This window comes from Balaenoptera physalus, assembly GCF_965194825.1.
Source record: "Balaenoptera physalus genome assembly, chromosome: 20".
NCBI lineage: Eukaryota > Metazoa > Chordata > Mammalia > Artiodactyla > Balaenopteridae > Balaenoptera > Balaenoptera physalus.
In genome coordinates, this window is record NC_138901.1 from 32,769,446 (window position 1) to 32,786,177 (window position 16,732).

A 16,732-nucleotide genomic window follows, 5' to 3' on the forward strand; every position below is an offset into this window, starting at 1 on the left:
TGTAAGCGGGTAGATTCAGCCTTGCCTCATTTTCTCAGCTGGCTATAAAGGAGGGCACTCTATTGGCACACTTACTTGAGGCCCTGCTTCCCAGGCTGAAAACTCTGCTTTCTTTCCTTAGGTGGCACATTGGCTCAGAACTGCCCTACCCCTAGGATTCAGGGATGTGCAGCCCGATTAGTTGAGATCAGCACTTCTGACTCTTTCATGCGGGAAACCAACAGTGAAAAGAGCCGTTCTAAGCTGGGAACCATGGTGTCTTTCCCTAGTCTACACAGAAACAGCACTTTGAGGGAAAGGGGCTGCTGGCGTTTGGTAGCAAAATCTCCTATTCTGAAGTGAAACATTTCGTTGTACGCGGGTAGATCAGCCTGGCCACATTTTCTCAGCTGGCTCTAAAGGAGGGCACACTGTTGGCAGACTCATTGAGGCCCTGCTTCCCAGGCTGAAAATTTTGCTTTCATTCCTTAGGTGGCACAATGGCTCAGAACTCCCCTACCCCAAGGATTCAGGGATGTGCAGGCCGATTTTTTGAGATCAGCCTTTCTGACTCTTTCATGGAGGAAACCAACTGGGTAAAGACCCGTTCTAAGCTGGGGACCATAGTGTCTTTCCCTAGTGTATACAGAAACAGCACTCTGAGGGAGAGGAGCTGCTGGCGTTTGGTAGAAACATCTGCTATTCTGAAGAGAAACATTTCGTTGTAAGCGGGTAGATTCAGCCTTGCCTCATTTTCTCAGCTGGCTATAAAGGAGGGCACTCTGTTGGCACACTTACTTGAGGCCCTGCTTCCCAGGCTGAAAACTCTGCTTTCTTTCCTTAGGTGGCACATTGGCTCAGAACTGCCCTACCTCTAGGATTCAGGGATGTGAAGCCCGATTAGTTGAGATCAGCACTTCTGGCAATTTCATTGGGGAAACCAACAGTGAAAAGAGCCGTTCTAAGCTGGGAACCATGGTGTCTTTCCCTAGTCTACACAGAAACAGCACTTTGAGGGAAAGGGGCTGCTGGCGTTTGGTAGCAAAATCTCCTATTCTGAAGTGAAACATTTCGTTGTAAGCGGGTAGATCAGCCTGGCCACATTTTCTCAGCTGGCTCTAAAGGAGGGCACACTGTTGGCAGACTTACTTGAGGCCCTGCTTCCAAGGCTGAAAATTTTGCTTTCATTCCTCAGGTGGCACATTGGCTCAGAACTCCCCTACCCCAAGGATTCAGGGATGTGCAGGCCGATTTTGTGAGATCAGCCTTTCTGAGTCTTTCATGGAGGAAACAAACTGGGTAAAGACCCGTTCTACGCTGGAGACCATAGTGTCTTTCCCCAGTGTATACAGAAACAGCACTCTGAGGGAGAGGAGCTGCTGGTGTTTGGTAGAAACATCTGCTATTCTGAAGAGAAACATTTCGTTGTAAGCGGGTAGATTCAGCCTTGCCTGCTTTTCTCAGCTGGCTATAAAGGAGGGCACTCTGTTGGCACACTTACTTGAGGCCCTGCTTCCCAGGCTGAAAACTCTGCTTTTTCTCCTTAGGTGGCACATTGGCTCAGAACTGCCCTACCCCTAGGATTCAGGGATGTGCAGCCCGATTAGTTAAGGTCAGCACCTCTGGCTCTTTCATGGGGGAAACCAACAGTGAACAGAGCCATTCTAAGCTGGGAACCATGGTGTCTTTCCCTAGTCTACACAGAAACAGCACATTGAGGGAAAGGGGCTGCTGGCGTTTGGTAGCGAAATCTCCTATTCTGAAGTGAAACATTTCGTTATAAGGGGGTAGATCAGCCTGGCCACATTTTCTCAGCTGCTTCTAAAGGAGGGCACACTGTTGGCAGACTTACTTGAGGCCCTGCTTCCCAGGCTGAAAACTCTGCTTTCTCTCCTTAGGTGGCACATTGGCTCAGAACTGCCCTACCCCTAGGATTCAGGGATGTGCAGGCCGATTTTTTGATATCAGCCTTTCTGACTCTTTCATGGAGGAAACCAACTGGGTAAAGACCCGTTCTAAGCTGGGGACCATAGTGTATTTCCCTAGTGTACACAGAAACAGCACTCTGAGGGAGAGGAGCTGCTGGCGTTTGGTAGAAACATCTGCTATTGTGAAGAGAAACATTTCGTTGTAAGCGGGTAGATTCAGCCTTCCCTCAGTTTCTCAGCTGGCTATAAAGGAGGGCACTCTGTTGGCACACTTACTTGAGGCCCTGCTTCCCAGGCTGAAAACTCTGCTTTTTCTCCTTAGGTGGCACATTGGCTCAGAACTGCCCTACCCCTAGGATTCAGGGATGTGCAGCCCGATTAGTTAAGGTCAGCACCTCTGGCTCTTTCATGGGGGAAACCAACAGTGAAAAGAGCCTTTCTAACCTGGGAACCATGGTGTCTTTCCCTAGTCTACACAGAAACAGCACTTTGAGGGAAAGGGGCTGCTGGCGTTTGGTAGCAAAATCTCCTATTCTGAAGTGAAACATTTCGTTGTAAGCGGGTAGATTCAGCCTGGCCACATATTCTCAGCTGGCTCTAAAACAGGGCACTCTGTTGGCAGACTTACTCGAGGCCCTGATTCCCAGGCTGAAAATTTTGCTTTCATTCCTTAGGTGGCACATTGGCTCAGAACTCCCCTACCCCAAGGATTCAGGGATGTGCAGGCCGATTTTTTGAGATCAGCCTTTCTGACTCTTTCATGGAGGAAACCAACTGGGAAAAGACCCGTTCTAAGCTGGGGACCATAGTGTCTTTCCCTAGTGTACACAGAAACAGCACTCTGAGGGAGAGGAGCTGCTGGCGTTTGGTAGAAACATCTGCTATTTTGAAGAGAAACATTTCGTTGTAAGCGGGTAGATTCAGCCTTGCCTCAGTTTCTCAGCTGGCTCTAAAGGAGGGCACTCTGTTGGCACACTTACTTGAGGCCCTGCTTCCCAGGTTGAAAACTCTGCTTTCTTTCCTTAGGTGGCACATTGGCTCAGAACTGCCCTACCCCTAGGATTCAGGGATGTGCAGCCCGATTAGTTGAGATCAGCACTTCTGGCTCTTTCATGGGGGAAACCAACAGTGAAAAGAGCCGTTCTAAGCTGGGAACCATGGTGTCTTTCCCTAGTCTACACAGAAAGAGCACTTTGAGGGAAAGGGGCTGCTGGCGTTTGGTAGCAAAATCTCCTATTCTGAAGTGAAACATTTCGTTGTAAGCGGGTAGATCAGCCTGGCCACATTTTCTCAGCTGGCTCTAAAGGAGGGCACACTGCTGGCATACTTACTTGAGGCCCTGCTTCCCAGGCTGAAAATTTTGCTTTCATTCCTTAGGTGGCACATTGGCTCAGAACTCCCCTACCCCAAGGATTCAGGGATGTGCAGGCCGATTTTTTGAGATCAGCCTTTCTGACTCTTTCATGGAGGAAACCAACTGGAAAAAGACCCGTTCTAAGCTGGGGACCATAGTGTCTTTCCCTAGTGTACACAGAAACAGCACTCTGAGGGAGAGGAGCTGCTGGCGTTTGGTAGAAACATCTGCTATTCTGAAGAGAAACATTTCGTTGTAAGCGGGTAGATTCAGCCTTGCCTCATTTTCTCAGCTGGCTATAAAGGAGGGCACTCTATTGGCACACTTACTTGAGGCCCTGCTTCCCAGGCTGAAAACTCTGCTTTCTTTCCTTAGGTGGCACATTGGCTCAGAACTGCCCTACCCCTAGGATTCATGGATGTGCAGCCCGATTAGTTGAGATCAGCACTTCTGACTCTTTCATGCGGGAAACCAACAGTGAAAAGAGCCGTTCTAAGCTGGGAACCATGGTGTCTTTCCCTAGTCTACACAGAAACAGCACTTTGAGGGAAAGGGGCTGCTGGCGTTTGGTAGCAAAATCTCCTATTCTGAAGTGAAACATTTCGTTGTACGCGGGTAGATCAGCCTGGCCACATTTTCTCAGCTGGCTCTAAAGGAGGGCACACTGTTGGCAGACTCATTGAGGCCCTGCTTCCCAGGCTGAAAATTTTGCTTTCATTCCTTAGGTGGCACAATGGCTCAGAACTCCCCTACCCCAAGGATTCAGGGATGTGCAGGCCGATTTTTTGAGATCAGCCTTTCTGACTCTTTCATGGAGGAAACCAACTGGGTAAAGACCCGTTCTAAGCTGGGGACCATAGTGTCTTTCCCTAGTGTATACAGAAACAGCACTCTGAGGGAGAGGAGCTGCTGGCGTTTGGTAGAAACATCTGCTATTCTGAAGAGAAACATTTCGTTGTAAGCGGGTAGATTCAGCCTTGCCTCATTTTCTCAGCTGGCTATAAAGGAGGGCACTCTGTTGGCACACTTACTTGAGGCCCTGCTTCCCAGGCTGAAAACTCTGCTTTCTTTCCTTAGGTGGCACATTGGCTCAGAACTGCCCTACCTCTAGGATTCAGGGATGTGAAGCCCGATTAGTTGAGATCAGCACTTCTGGCAATTTCATTGGGGAAACCAACAGGGAAAAGAGCCGTTCTAAGCTGGGAACCATGGTGTCTTTCCCTAGTCTACACAGAAACAGCACTTTGAGGGAAAGGGGCTGCTGGCGTTTGGTAGCGAAATCTCCTATTCTGAAGTGAAACATTTCGTTATAAGGGGGTAGATCAGCCTGGCCACATTTTCTCAGCTGCTTCTAAAGGAGGGCACACTGTTGGCAGACTTACTTGAGGCCCTGCTTCCCAGGCTGAAAACTCTGCTTTCTCTCCTTAGGTGGCACATTGGCTCAGAACTGCCCTACCCCTAGGATTCAGGGATGTGCAGGCCGATTTTTTGATATCAGCCTTTCTGACTCTTTCATGGAGGAAACCAACTGGTTAAAGACCCGTTCTAAGCTGGGGACCATAGTGTATTTCCCTAGTGTACACAGAAACAGCACTCTGAGGGAGAGGAGCTGCTGGCGTTTGGTAGAAACATCTGCTATTGTGAAGAGAAACATTTCGTTGTAAGCGGGTAGATTCAGCCTTCCCTCAGTTTCTCAGCTGGCTATAAAGGAGGGCACTCTGTTGGCACACTTACTTGAGGCCCTGCTTCCCAGGCTGAAAACTCTGCTTTCTTTCCTTAGGTGGCACATTGGCTCAGAACTGCCCTACCCCTAGGATTCAGGGATGTGCAGCCCGATTAGTTGAGATCAGCACTTCTGGCTCTTTCATGGGGGAAACCAACAGTGAAAAGAGCCGTTCTAAGCTGGGAACCATGGTGTCTCTCCCTAGTCTACACAGAAACAGCACTTTGAGGGAAAGGGGCTGCTGGCGTTTGGTAGCAAAATCTCCTATTCTGAAGTGAAACATTTCGTTGTAAGCGGGTAGATCAGCCTGGCCACATTTTCTCAGCTGGCTCTAAAGGAGGGCACACTGTTGGCAGACTTACTTGAGGCCCTGCTTCCAAGGCTGAAAATTTTGATTTCATTCCTCAGGTGGCACATTGGCTCAGAACTCCCCTACCCCAAGGATTCAGGGATGTGCAGGCCGATTTTGTGAGATCAGCCTTTCTGACTCTTTCATGGAGGAAACCAACTGGGTAAAGACCCGTTCTAAGCTGGGGACCATAGTGTCTTTCCCTAGTGTATACAGAAACAGCACTCTGAGGGAGAGGAGCTGCTGGCGTTTGGTAGAAACATCTGCTATGCTGAAGAGAAACATTTCGTTGTAAGCGGGTAGATTCAGCCTTGCCTCATTTTCTCAGCTGGCTATAAAGGAGGGCACTCTGTTGGCACACTTACTTGAGGCCCTGCTTCCCAGGCTGAAAACTCTGCTTTTTCTCCATAGGTGGCACATTGGCTCAGAACTGCCCTACCCCTAGGATTCAGGGATGTGCAGCCCGATTAGTTAAGGTCAGCACCTCTGGCTCTTTCATGGGGGAAACCAACAGTGAAAAGAGCCGTTCTAAGCTGGGAACCATGGTGTCTTTCCCTAGTCTACACAGAAACAGCACGTTGAGGGAAAGGGGCTGCTGGCGTTTGGTAGCAAAATCTCCTATTCTGAAGTGAAACATTTCGTTGTAAGCGGGTAGATCAGCCTGGCCACATTTTCTCAGCTGGCTCTAAAGGAGGGCACACTGTTGGCAGACTTACTTGAGGCCCTGCTTCCCAGGCTGAAAATTTTGCTTTCATTCCTTAGGTGGCACATTGGCTCAGAACTCCCCTACCCCAAGGATTCAGGGATGTGCAGGCCGATTTTTTGAGATCAGCCTTTCTGACTCTTTCATGGAGGAAACCAACTGGGTAAAGACCCGTTCTAAGCTGGGGACCATAGTGTATTTCCCTAGTGTACACAGAAACAGCACTCTGAGGGAGAGGAGCTGCTGGCGTTTGGTAGAAACATCTGCTATTGTGAAGAGAAACATTTCGTTGTAAGCGGGTAGATTCAGCCTTCCCTCAGTTTCTCAGCTGGCTCTAAAGGAGGGCACTCTGTTGGCACACTTACTTGAGGCCCTGCTTCCCAGGCTGAAAACTCTGCTTTCTTTCCTTAGGTGGCACATTGGCTCAGAACTGCCCTACCCCTAGGATTCAGGGATGTGCAGCCCGATTAGTTGAGATCAGCACTTCTGGCTCTCTCATGGGGGAAACCAACAGTGAAATGAGCCGTTCTAAGCTGGGAACCATGGTGTCTTTCCCTAGTCTACACAGAAACAGCACTTTGAGGGAAAGGGGCTGGTGGCGTTTGGTAGCAAAATCTCCTATTCTGAAGTGAAACATTTCGTTGTACGCGGGTAGATCAGCCTGGCCACATTTTCTCAGCTGGCTCTAAAGGAGGGCACACTGTTGGCAGACACATTGAGGCCCTGCTTCCCAGGCTGAAAATTTTGCTTTCATTCCTTAGGTGGCACAATGGCTCAGAACTCCCCTACCCCAAGGATTCAGGGATGTGCAGGCCGATTTTTTGAGATCAGCCTTTCTGACTCTTTCATTGAGGAAACCAACTGGGTAAAGACCCGTTCTAAGCTGGGGACCATAGTGTCTTTCCCTAGTGTATACAGAAACAGCACTCTGAGGGAGAGGAGCTGCTGGCGTTTGGTAGAAACATCTGCTATTCTGAAGAGAAACATTTCGTTGTAAGCGGGTAGATCAGCCTGGCCACATTTTCTCAGCTGGCTCTAAAGGAGGGCACACTGTTGGCAGACTTACTTGAGGCCCTGCTTCCAAGGCTGAAAATTTTGCTTTCATTCCTCAGGTGGCACATTGGCTCAGAACTCCCCTACCCCAAGGATTCAGGGATGTGCAGGCCGATTTTTTGAGATCAGCCTTTCTGACTCTTTCATGGAGGAAACCAACTGGGTAAAGACCCGTTCTAAGCTGGGGACCATAGTGTCTTTCCCTAGTGTATACAGAAACAGCACTCTGAGGGAGAGGAGCTGCTGGCGTTTGGTAGAAACATCTGCTATGCTGAAGAGAAACATTTCGTTGTAAGCGGGTAGATTCAGCCTTGCCTCATTTTCTCAGCTGGCTATAAAGGAGGGCACTCTGTTGGCACACTTACTTGAGGCCCTCCTTCCCAGGCTGAAAACTCTGCTTTTTCTCCATAGGTGGCACATTGGCTCAGAACTGCCCTACCCCTAGGATTCAGGGATGTGCAGCCCGATTAGTTAAGGTCAGCACCTCTGGCTCTTTCATGGGGGAAACCAACAGTGAAAAGAGCCGTTCTAAGCTGGGAACCATGGTGTCTTTCCCTAGTCTACACAGAAACAGCACGTTGAGGGAAAGGGGCTGCTGGCGTTTGGTAGCAAAATCTCCTATTCTGAAGTGAAACATTTCGTTGTAAGCGGGTAGATCAGCCTGGCCACATTTTCTCAGCTGGCTCTAAAGGAGGGCACACTGTTGGCAGACTTACTTGAGGCCCTGCTTCCCAGGCTGAAAATTTTGCTTTCATTCCTTAGGTGGCACATTGGCTCAGAACTCCCCTACCCCAAGGATTCAGGGATGTGCAGGCCGATTTTTTGAGATCAGCCTTTCTGACTCTTTCATGGAGGAAACCAACTGGGTAAAGACCCGTTCTAAGCTGGGGACCATAGTGTATTTCCCTAGTGTACACAGAAACAGCACTCTGAGGGAGAGGAGCTGCTGGCGTTTGGTAGAAACATCTGCTATTGTGAAGAGAAACATTTCGTTGTAAGCGGGTAGATTCAGCCTTCCCTCAGTTTCTCAGCTGGCTCTAAAGGAGGGCACTCTGTTGGCACACTTACTTGAGGCCCTGCTTCCCAGGCTGAAAACTCTGCTTTCTTTCCTTAGGTGGCACATTGGCTCAGAACTGCCCTACCCCTAGGATTCAGGGATGTGCAGCCCGATTAGTTGAGATCAGCACTTCTGGCTCTCTCATGGGGGAAACCAACAGTGAAATGAGCCGTTCTAAGCTGGGAACCATGGTGTCTTTCCCTAGTCTACACAGAAACAGCACTTTGAGGGAAAGGGGCTGGTGGCGTTTGGTAGCAAAATCTCCTATTCTGAAGTGAAACATTTCGTTGTACGCGGGTAGATCAGCCTGGCCACATTTTCTCAGCTGGCTCTAAAGGAGGGCACACTGTTGGCAGACACATTGAGGCCCTGCTTCCCAGGCTGAAAATTTTGCTTTCATTCCTTAGGTGGCACAATGGCTCAGAACTCCCCTACCCCAAGGATTCAGGGATGTGCAGGCCGATTTTTTGAGATCAGCCTTTCTGACTCTTTCATTGAGGAAACCAACTGGGTAAAGACCCGTTCTAAGCTGGGGACCATAGTGTCTTTCCCTAGTGTATACAGAAACAGCACTCTGAGGGAGAGGAGCTGCTGGCGTTTGGTAGAAACATCTGCTATGCTGAAGAGAAACATTTCGTTGTAAGCGGGTAGATTCAGCCTTGCCTCATTTTCTCAGCTGGCTATAAAGGAGGGCACTCTGTTGGCACACTTACTTGAGGCCCTGCTTCCCAGGCTGAAAACTCTGCTTTTTCTCCTTAGGTGGCACATTGGCTCAGAACTGCCCTACCCCTAGGATTCAGGGATGTGCAGCCCGATTAGTTAAGGTCAGCACCTCTGGCTCTTTCATGGGGGAAACCAACAGTGAAAAGAGCCTTTCTAACCTGGGAACCATGGTGTCTTTCCCTAGTCTACACAGAAACAGCACTTTGAGGGAAAGGGGCTGCTGGCGTTTGGTAGCAAAATCTCCTATTCTGAAGTGAAACATTTCGTTGTAAGCGGGTAGATTCAGCCTGGCCACATATTCTCAGCTGGCTCTAAAACAGGGCACTCTGTTGGCAGACTTACTTGAGGCCCTGATTCCCAGGCTGAAAATTTTGCTTTCATTCCTTAGGTGGCACATTGGCTCAGAACTCCCCTACCCCAAGGATTCAGGGATGTGCAGGCCGATTTTTTGAGATCAGCCTTTCTGACTCTTTCATGGAGGAAACCAACTGGGAAAAGACCCGTTCTAAGCTGGGGACCATAGTGTCTTTCCCTAGTGTACACAGAAACAGCACTCTGAGGGAGAGGAGCTGCTGGCGTTTGGTAGAAACATCTGCTATTTTGAAGAGAAACATTTCGTTGTAAGCGGGTAGATTCAGCCTTGCCTCAGTTTCTCAGCTGGCTCTAAAGGAGGGCACTCTGTTGGCACACTTACTTGAGGCCCTGCTTCCCAGGTTGAAAACTCTGCTTTCTTTCCTTAGGTGGCACATTGGCTCAGAACTGCCCTACCCCTAGGATTCAGGGATGTGCAGCCCGATTAGTTGAGATCAGCACTTCTGACTCTTTCATGCGGGAAACCAACAGTGAAAAGAGCCGTTCTAAGCTGGGAACCATGGTGTCTTTCCCTAGTCTACACAGAAACAGCACTTTGAGGGAAAGGGGCTGCTGGCGTTTGGTAGCAAAATCTCCTATTCTGAAGTGAAACATTTCGTTGTACGCGGGTAGATCAGCCTGGCCACATTTTCTCAGCTGGCTCTAAAGGAGGGCACACTGTTGGCAGACTCATTGAGGCCCTGCTTCCCAGGCTGAAAATTTTGCTTTCATTCCTTAGGTGGCACAATGGCTCAGAACTCCCCTACCCCAAGGATTCAGGGATGTGCAGGCCGATTTTTTGAGATCAGCCTTTCTGACTCTTTCATGGAGGAAACCAACTGGGTAAAGACCCGTTCTAAGCTGGGGACCATAGTGTCTTTCCCTAGTGTATACAGAAACAGCACTCTGAGGGAGAGGAGCTGCTGGCGTTTGGTAGAAACATCTGCTATTCTGAAGAGAAACATTTCGTTGTAAGCGGGTAGATTCAGCCTTGCCTCATTTTCTCAGCTGGCTATAAAGGAGGGCACTCTGTTGGCACACTTACTTGAGGCCCTGCTTCCCAGGCTGAAAACTCTGCTTTCTTTCCTTAGGTGGCACATTGGCTCAGAACTGCCCTACCTCTAGGATTCAGGGATGTGAAGCCCGATTAGTTGAGATCAGCACTTCTGGCAATTTCATTGGGGAAACCAACAGTGAAAAGAGCCGTTCTAAGCTGGGAACCATGGTGTCTTTCCCTAGTCTACACAGAAACAGCACTTTGAGGGAAAGGGGCTGCTGGCGTTTGGTAGCAAAATCTCCTATTCTGAAGTGAAACATTTCGTTGTAAGCGGGTAGATCAGCCTGGCCACATTTTCTCAGCTGGCTCTAAAGGAGGGCACACTGTTGGCAGACTTACTTGAGGCCCTGTTTCCCAGGCTGAAAATTTTGCTTTCATTCCTCAGGTGGCACATTGGCTCAGAACTCCCCTACCCCAAGGATTCAGGGATGTGCAGGCCGATTTTGTGAGATCAGCCTTTCTGAGTCTTTCATGGAGGAAACAAACTGGGTAAAGACCCGTTCTACGCTGGAGACCATAGTGTCTTTCCCTAGTGTATACAGAAACAGCACTCTGAGGGAGAGGAGCTGCTGGTGTTTGGTAGAAACATCTGCTATTCTGAAGAGAAACATTTCGTTGTAAGCGGGTAGATTCAGCCTTGCCTGCTTTTCTCAGCTGGCTATAAAGGAGGGCACTCTGTTGGCACACTTACTTGAGGCCCTGCTTCCCAGGCTGAAAACTCTGCTTTTTCTCCTTAGGTGGCACATTGGCTCAGAACTGCCCTACCCCTAGGATTCAGGGATGTGCAGCCCGATTAGTTAAGGTCAGCACCTCTGGCTCTTTCATGGGGGAAACCAACAGTGAACAGAGCCATTCTAAGCTGGGAACCATGGTGTCTTTCCCTAGTCTACACAGAAACAGCACGTTGAGGGAAAGGGGCTGCTGGCGTTTGGTAGCGAAATCTCCTATTCTGAAGTGAAACATTTCGTTATAAGGGGGTAGATCAGCCTGGCCACATTTTCTCAGCTGCTTCTAAAGGAGGGCACACTGTTGGCAGACTTACTTGAGGTCCTGCTTCCCAGGCTGAAAACTCTGCTTTCTCTCCTTAGGTGGCACATTGGCTCAGAACTGCCCTACCCCTAGGATTCAGGGATGTGCAGGCCGATTTTTTGATATCAGACTTTCTGACTCTTTCATGGAGGAAACCAACTGGGAAAAGACCCGTTCTAAGCTGGGGACCATAGTGTCTTTCCCTAGTGTACACAGAAACAGCACTCTGAGGGAGAGGAGCTGCTGGCGTTTGGTAGAAACATCTGCTATTCTGAAGAGAAACATTTCGTTGTAAGCGGGTAGATTCAGCCTTGCCTCATTTTCTCAGCTGGCTATAAAGGAGGGCACTCTATTGGCACACTTACTTGAGGCCCTGCTTCCCAGGCTGAAAACTCTGCTTTCTTTCCTTAGGTGGCACATTGGCTCAGAACTGCCCTACCCCTAGGATTCAGGGATGTGCAGCCCGATTAGTTGAGATCAGCACTTCTGACTCTTTCATGCGGGAAACCAACAGTGAAAAGAGCCGTTCTAAGCTGGGAACCATGGTGTCTTTCCCTAGTCTACACAGAAACAGCACTTTGAGGGAAAGGGGCTGCTGGCGTTTGGTAGCAAAATCTCCTATTCTGAAGTGAAACATTTCGTTGTACGCGGGTAGATCAGCCTGGCCACATTTTCTCAGCTGGCTCTAAAGGAGGGCACACTGTTGGCAGACTCATTGAGGCCCTGCTTCCCAGGCTGAAAATTTTGCTTTCATTCCTTAGGTGGCACAATGGCTCAGAACTCCCCTACCCCAAGGATTCAGGGTTGTGCAGGCCGATTTTTTGAGATCAGCCTTTCTGACTCTTTCATGGAGGAAACCAACTGGGTAAAGACCCGTTCTAAGCTGGGGACCATAGTGTCTTTCCCTAGTGTATACAGAAACAGCACTCTGAGGGAGAGGAGCTGCTGGCGTTTGGTAGAAACATCTGCTATTCTGAAGAGAAACATTTCGTTGTAAGCGGGTAGATTCAGCCTTGCCTCATTTTCTCAGCTGGCTATAAAGGAGGGCACTCTGTTGGCACACTTACTTGAGGCCCTGCTTCCCAGGCTGAAAACTCTGCTTTCTTTCCTTAGGTGGCACATTGGCTCAGAACTGCCCTACCTCTAGGATTCAGGGATGTGAAGCCCGATTAGTTGAGATCAGCACTTCTGGCAATTTCATTGGGGAAACCAACAGTGAAAAGAGCCGTTCTAAGCTGGGAACCATGGTGTCTTTCCCTAGTCTACACAGAAACAGCACTTTGAGGGAAAGGGGCTGCTGGCGTTTGGTAGCAAAATCTCCTATTCTGAAGTGAAACATTTCGTTGTAAGCGGGTAGATCAGCCTGGCCACATTTTCTCAGCTGGCTCTAAAGGAGGGCACACTGTTGGCAGACTTACTTGAGGCCCTGCTTCCCAGGCTGAAAATTTTGCTTTCATTCCTCAGGTGGCACATTGGCTCAGAACTCCCCTACCCCAAGGATTCAGGGATGTGCAGGCCGATTTTGTGAGATCAGCCTTTCTGAGTCTTTCATGGAGGAAACAAACTGGGTAAAGACCCGTTCTACGCTGGAGACCATAGTGTCTTTCCCCAGTGTATACAGAAACAGCACTCTGAGGGAGAGGAGCTGCTGGCGTTTGGTAGAAACATCTGCTATTGTGAAGAGAAACATTTCGTTGTAAGCGGGTAGATTCAGCCTTCCCTCAGTTTCTCAGCTGGCTATAAAGGAGGGCACTCTGTTGGCACACTTACTTGAGGCCCTGCTTCCCAGGCTGAAAACTCTGCTTTCTTTCCTTAGGTGGCACATTGGCTCAGAACTGCCCTACCTCTAGGATTCAGGGATGTGAAGCCCGATTAGTTGAGATCAGCACTTCTGGCAATTTCATTGGGGAAACCAACAGTGAAAAGAGCCGTTCTAAGCTGGGAACCATGGTGTCTTTCCCTAGTCTACACAGAAACAGCACTTTGAGGGAAAGGGGCTGCTGGCGTTTGGTAGCGAAATCTCCTATTCTGAAGTGAAACATTTCGTTATAAGGGGGTAGATCAGCCTGGCCACATTTTCTCAGCTGCTTCTAAAGGAGGGCACACTGTTGGCAGACTTACTTGAGGCCCTGCTTCCCAGGCTGAAAACTCTGCTTTCTCTCCTTAGGTGGCACATTGGCTCAGAACTGCCCTACCCCTAGGATTCAGGGATGTGCAGGCCGATTTTTTGATATCAGCCTTTCTGACTCTTTCATGGAGGAAACCAACTGGGAAAAGACCCGTTCTAAGCTGGGGACCATAGTGTCTTTCCCTAGTGTACACAGAAACAGCACTCTGAGGGAGAGGAGCTGCTGGCGTTTGGTAGAAACATCTGCTATTCTGAAGAGAAACATTTCGTTGTAAGCGGGTAGATTCAGCCTTGCCTCATTTTCTCAGCTGGCTATAAAGGAGGGCACTCTATTGGCACACTTACTTGAGGCCCTGCTTCCCAGGCTGAAAACTCTGCTTTCTTTCCTTAGGTGGCACATTGGCTCAGAACTGCCCTACCCCTAGGATTCAGGGATGTGCAGCCCGATTAGTTGAGATCAGCACTTCTGACTCTTTCATGCGGGAAACCAACAGTGAAAAGAGCCGTTCTAAGCTGGGAACCATGGTGTCTTTCCCTAGTCTACACAGAAACAGCACTTTGAGGGAAAGGGGCTGCTGGCGTTTGGTAGCAAAATCTCCTATTCTGAAGTGAAACATTTCGTTGTACGCGGGTAGATCAGCCTGGCCACATTTTCTCAGCTGGCTCTAAAGGAGGGCACACTGTTGGCAGACTCATTGAGGCCCTGCTTCCCAGGCTGAAAATTTTGCTTTCATTCCTTAGGTGGCACAATGGCTCAGAACTCCCCTACCCCAAGGATTCAGGGATGTGCAGGCCGATTTTTTGAGATCAGCCTTTCTGACTCTTTCATGGAGGAAACCAACTGGGTAAAGACCCGTTCTAAGCTGGGGACCATAGTGTCTTTCCCTAGTGTATACAGAAACAGCACTCTGAGGGAGAGGAGCTGCTGGCGTTTGGTAGAAACATCTGCTATTCTGAAGAGAAACATTTCGTTGTAAGCGGGTAGATTCAGCCTTGCCTCATTTTCTCAGCTGGCTATAAAGGAGGGCACTCTGTTGGCACACTTACTTGAGGCCCTGCTTCCCAGGCTGAAAACTCTGCTTTCTTTCCTTAGGTGGCACATTGGCTCAGAACTGCCCTACCTCTAGGATTCAGGGATGTGAAGCCCGATTAGTTGAGATCAGCACTTCTGGCAATTTCATTGGGGAAACCAACAGTGAAAAGAGCCGTTCTAAGCTGGGAACCATGGTGTCTTTCCCTAGTCTACACAGAAACAGCACTTTGAGGGAAAGGGGCTGCTGGCGTTTGGTAGCAAAATCTCCTATTCTGAAGTGAAACATTTCGTTGTAAGCGGGTAGATCAGCCTGGCCACATTTTCTCAGCTGGCTCTAAAGGAGGGCACACTGTTGGCAGACTTACTTGAGGCCCTGCTTCCCAGGCTGAAAATTTTGCTTTCATTCCTCAGGTGGCACATTGGCTCAGAACTCCCCTACCCCAAGGATTCAGGGATGTGCAGGCCGATTTTGTGAGATCAGCCTTTCTGAGTCTTTCATGGAGGAAACAAACTGGGTAAAGACCCGTTCTACGCTGGAGACCATAGTGTCTTTCCCTACTGTATACAGAAACAGCACTCTGAGGGAGAGGAGCTGCTGGTGTTTGGTAGAAACATCTGCTATTCTGAAGAGAAACATTTCGTTGTAAGCGGGTAGATTCAGCCTTGCCTGCTTTTCTCAGCTGGCTATAAAGGAGGGCACTCTGTTGGCACACTTACTTGAGGCCCTGCTTCCCAGGCTGAAAACTCTGCTTTTTCTCCTTAGGTGGCACATTGGCTCAGAACTGCCCTACCCCTAGGATTCAGGGATGTGCAGCCCGATTAGTTAAGGTCAGCACCTCTGGCTCTTTCATGGGGGAAACCAACAGTGAACAGAGCCATTCTAAGCTGGGAACCATGGTGTCCTTCCCTAGTCTACACAGAAACAGCACGTTGAGGGAAAGGGGCTGCTGGCGTTTGGTAGCGAAATCTCCTATTCTGAAGTGAAACATTTCGTTATAAGGGGGTAGATCAGCCTGGCCACATTTTCTCAGCTGCTTCTAAAGGAGGGCACACTGTTGGCAGACTTACTTGAGGCCCTGCTTCCCAGGCTGAAAACTCTGCTTTCTCTCCTTAGGTGGCACATTGGCTCAGAACTGCCCTACCCCTAGGATTCAGGGATGTGCAGGCCGATTTTTTGATATCAGACTTTCTGACTCTTTCATGGAGGAAACCAACTGGGAAAAGACCCGTTCTAAGCTGGGGACCATAGTGTCTTTCCCTAGTGTACACAGAAACAGCACTCTGAGGGAGAGGAGCTGCTGGCGTTTGGTAGAAACATCTGCTATTCTGAAGAGAAACATTTCGTTGTAAGCGGGTAGATTCAGCCTTGCCTCATTTTCTCAGCTGGCTATAAAGGAGGGCACTCTATTGGCACACTTACTTGAGGCCCTACTTCCCAGGCTGAAAACTCTGCTTTCTTTCCTTAGGTGGCACATTGGCTCAGAACTGCCCTACCCCTAGGATTCAGGGATGTGCAGCCCGATTAGTTGAGATCAGCACTTCTGACTCTTTCATGCGGGAAACCAACAGTGAAAAGAGCCGTTCTAAGCTGGGAACCATGGTGTCTTTCCCTAGTCTACACAGAAACAGCACTTTGAGGGAAAGGGGCTGCTGGCGTTTGGTAGCAAAATCTCCTATTCTGAAGTGAAACATTTCGTTGTACGCGGGTAGATCAGCCTGGCCACATTTTCTCAGCTGGCTCTAAAGGAGGGCACACTGTTGGCAGACTCATTGAGGCCCTGCTTCCCAGGCTGAAAATTTTGCTTTCATTCATTAGGTGGCACAATGGCTCAGAACTCCCCTACCCCAAGGATTCAGGGATGTGCAGGCCGATTTTTTGAGATCAGCCTTTCTGACTCTTTCATGGAGGAAACCAACTGGGTAAAGACCCGTTCTAAGCTGGGGACCATAGTGTCTTTCCCTAGTGTATACAGAAACAGCACTCTGAGGGAGAGGAGCTGCTGGCGTTTGGTAGAAACATCTGCTATTCTGAAGAGAAACATTTCGTTGTAAGCGGGTAGATTCAGCCTTGCCTCATTTTCTCAGCTGGCTATAAAGGAGGGCACTCTGTTGGCACACTTACTTGAGGCCCTGCTTCCCAGGCTGAAAACTCTGCTTTCTTTCCTTAGGTGGCACATTGGCTCAGAACTGCCCTACCTCTAGGATTCAGGGATGTGAAGCCCGATTAGTTGAGATCAGCACTTCTGGCAATTTCATTGGGGAAAC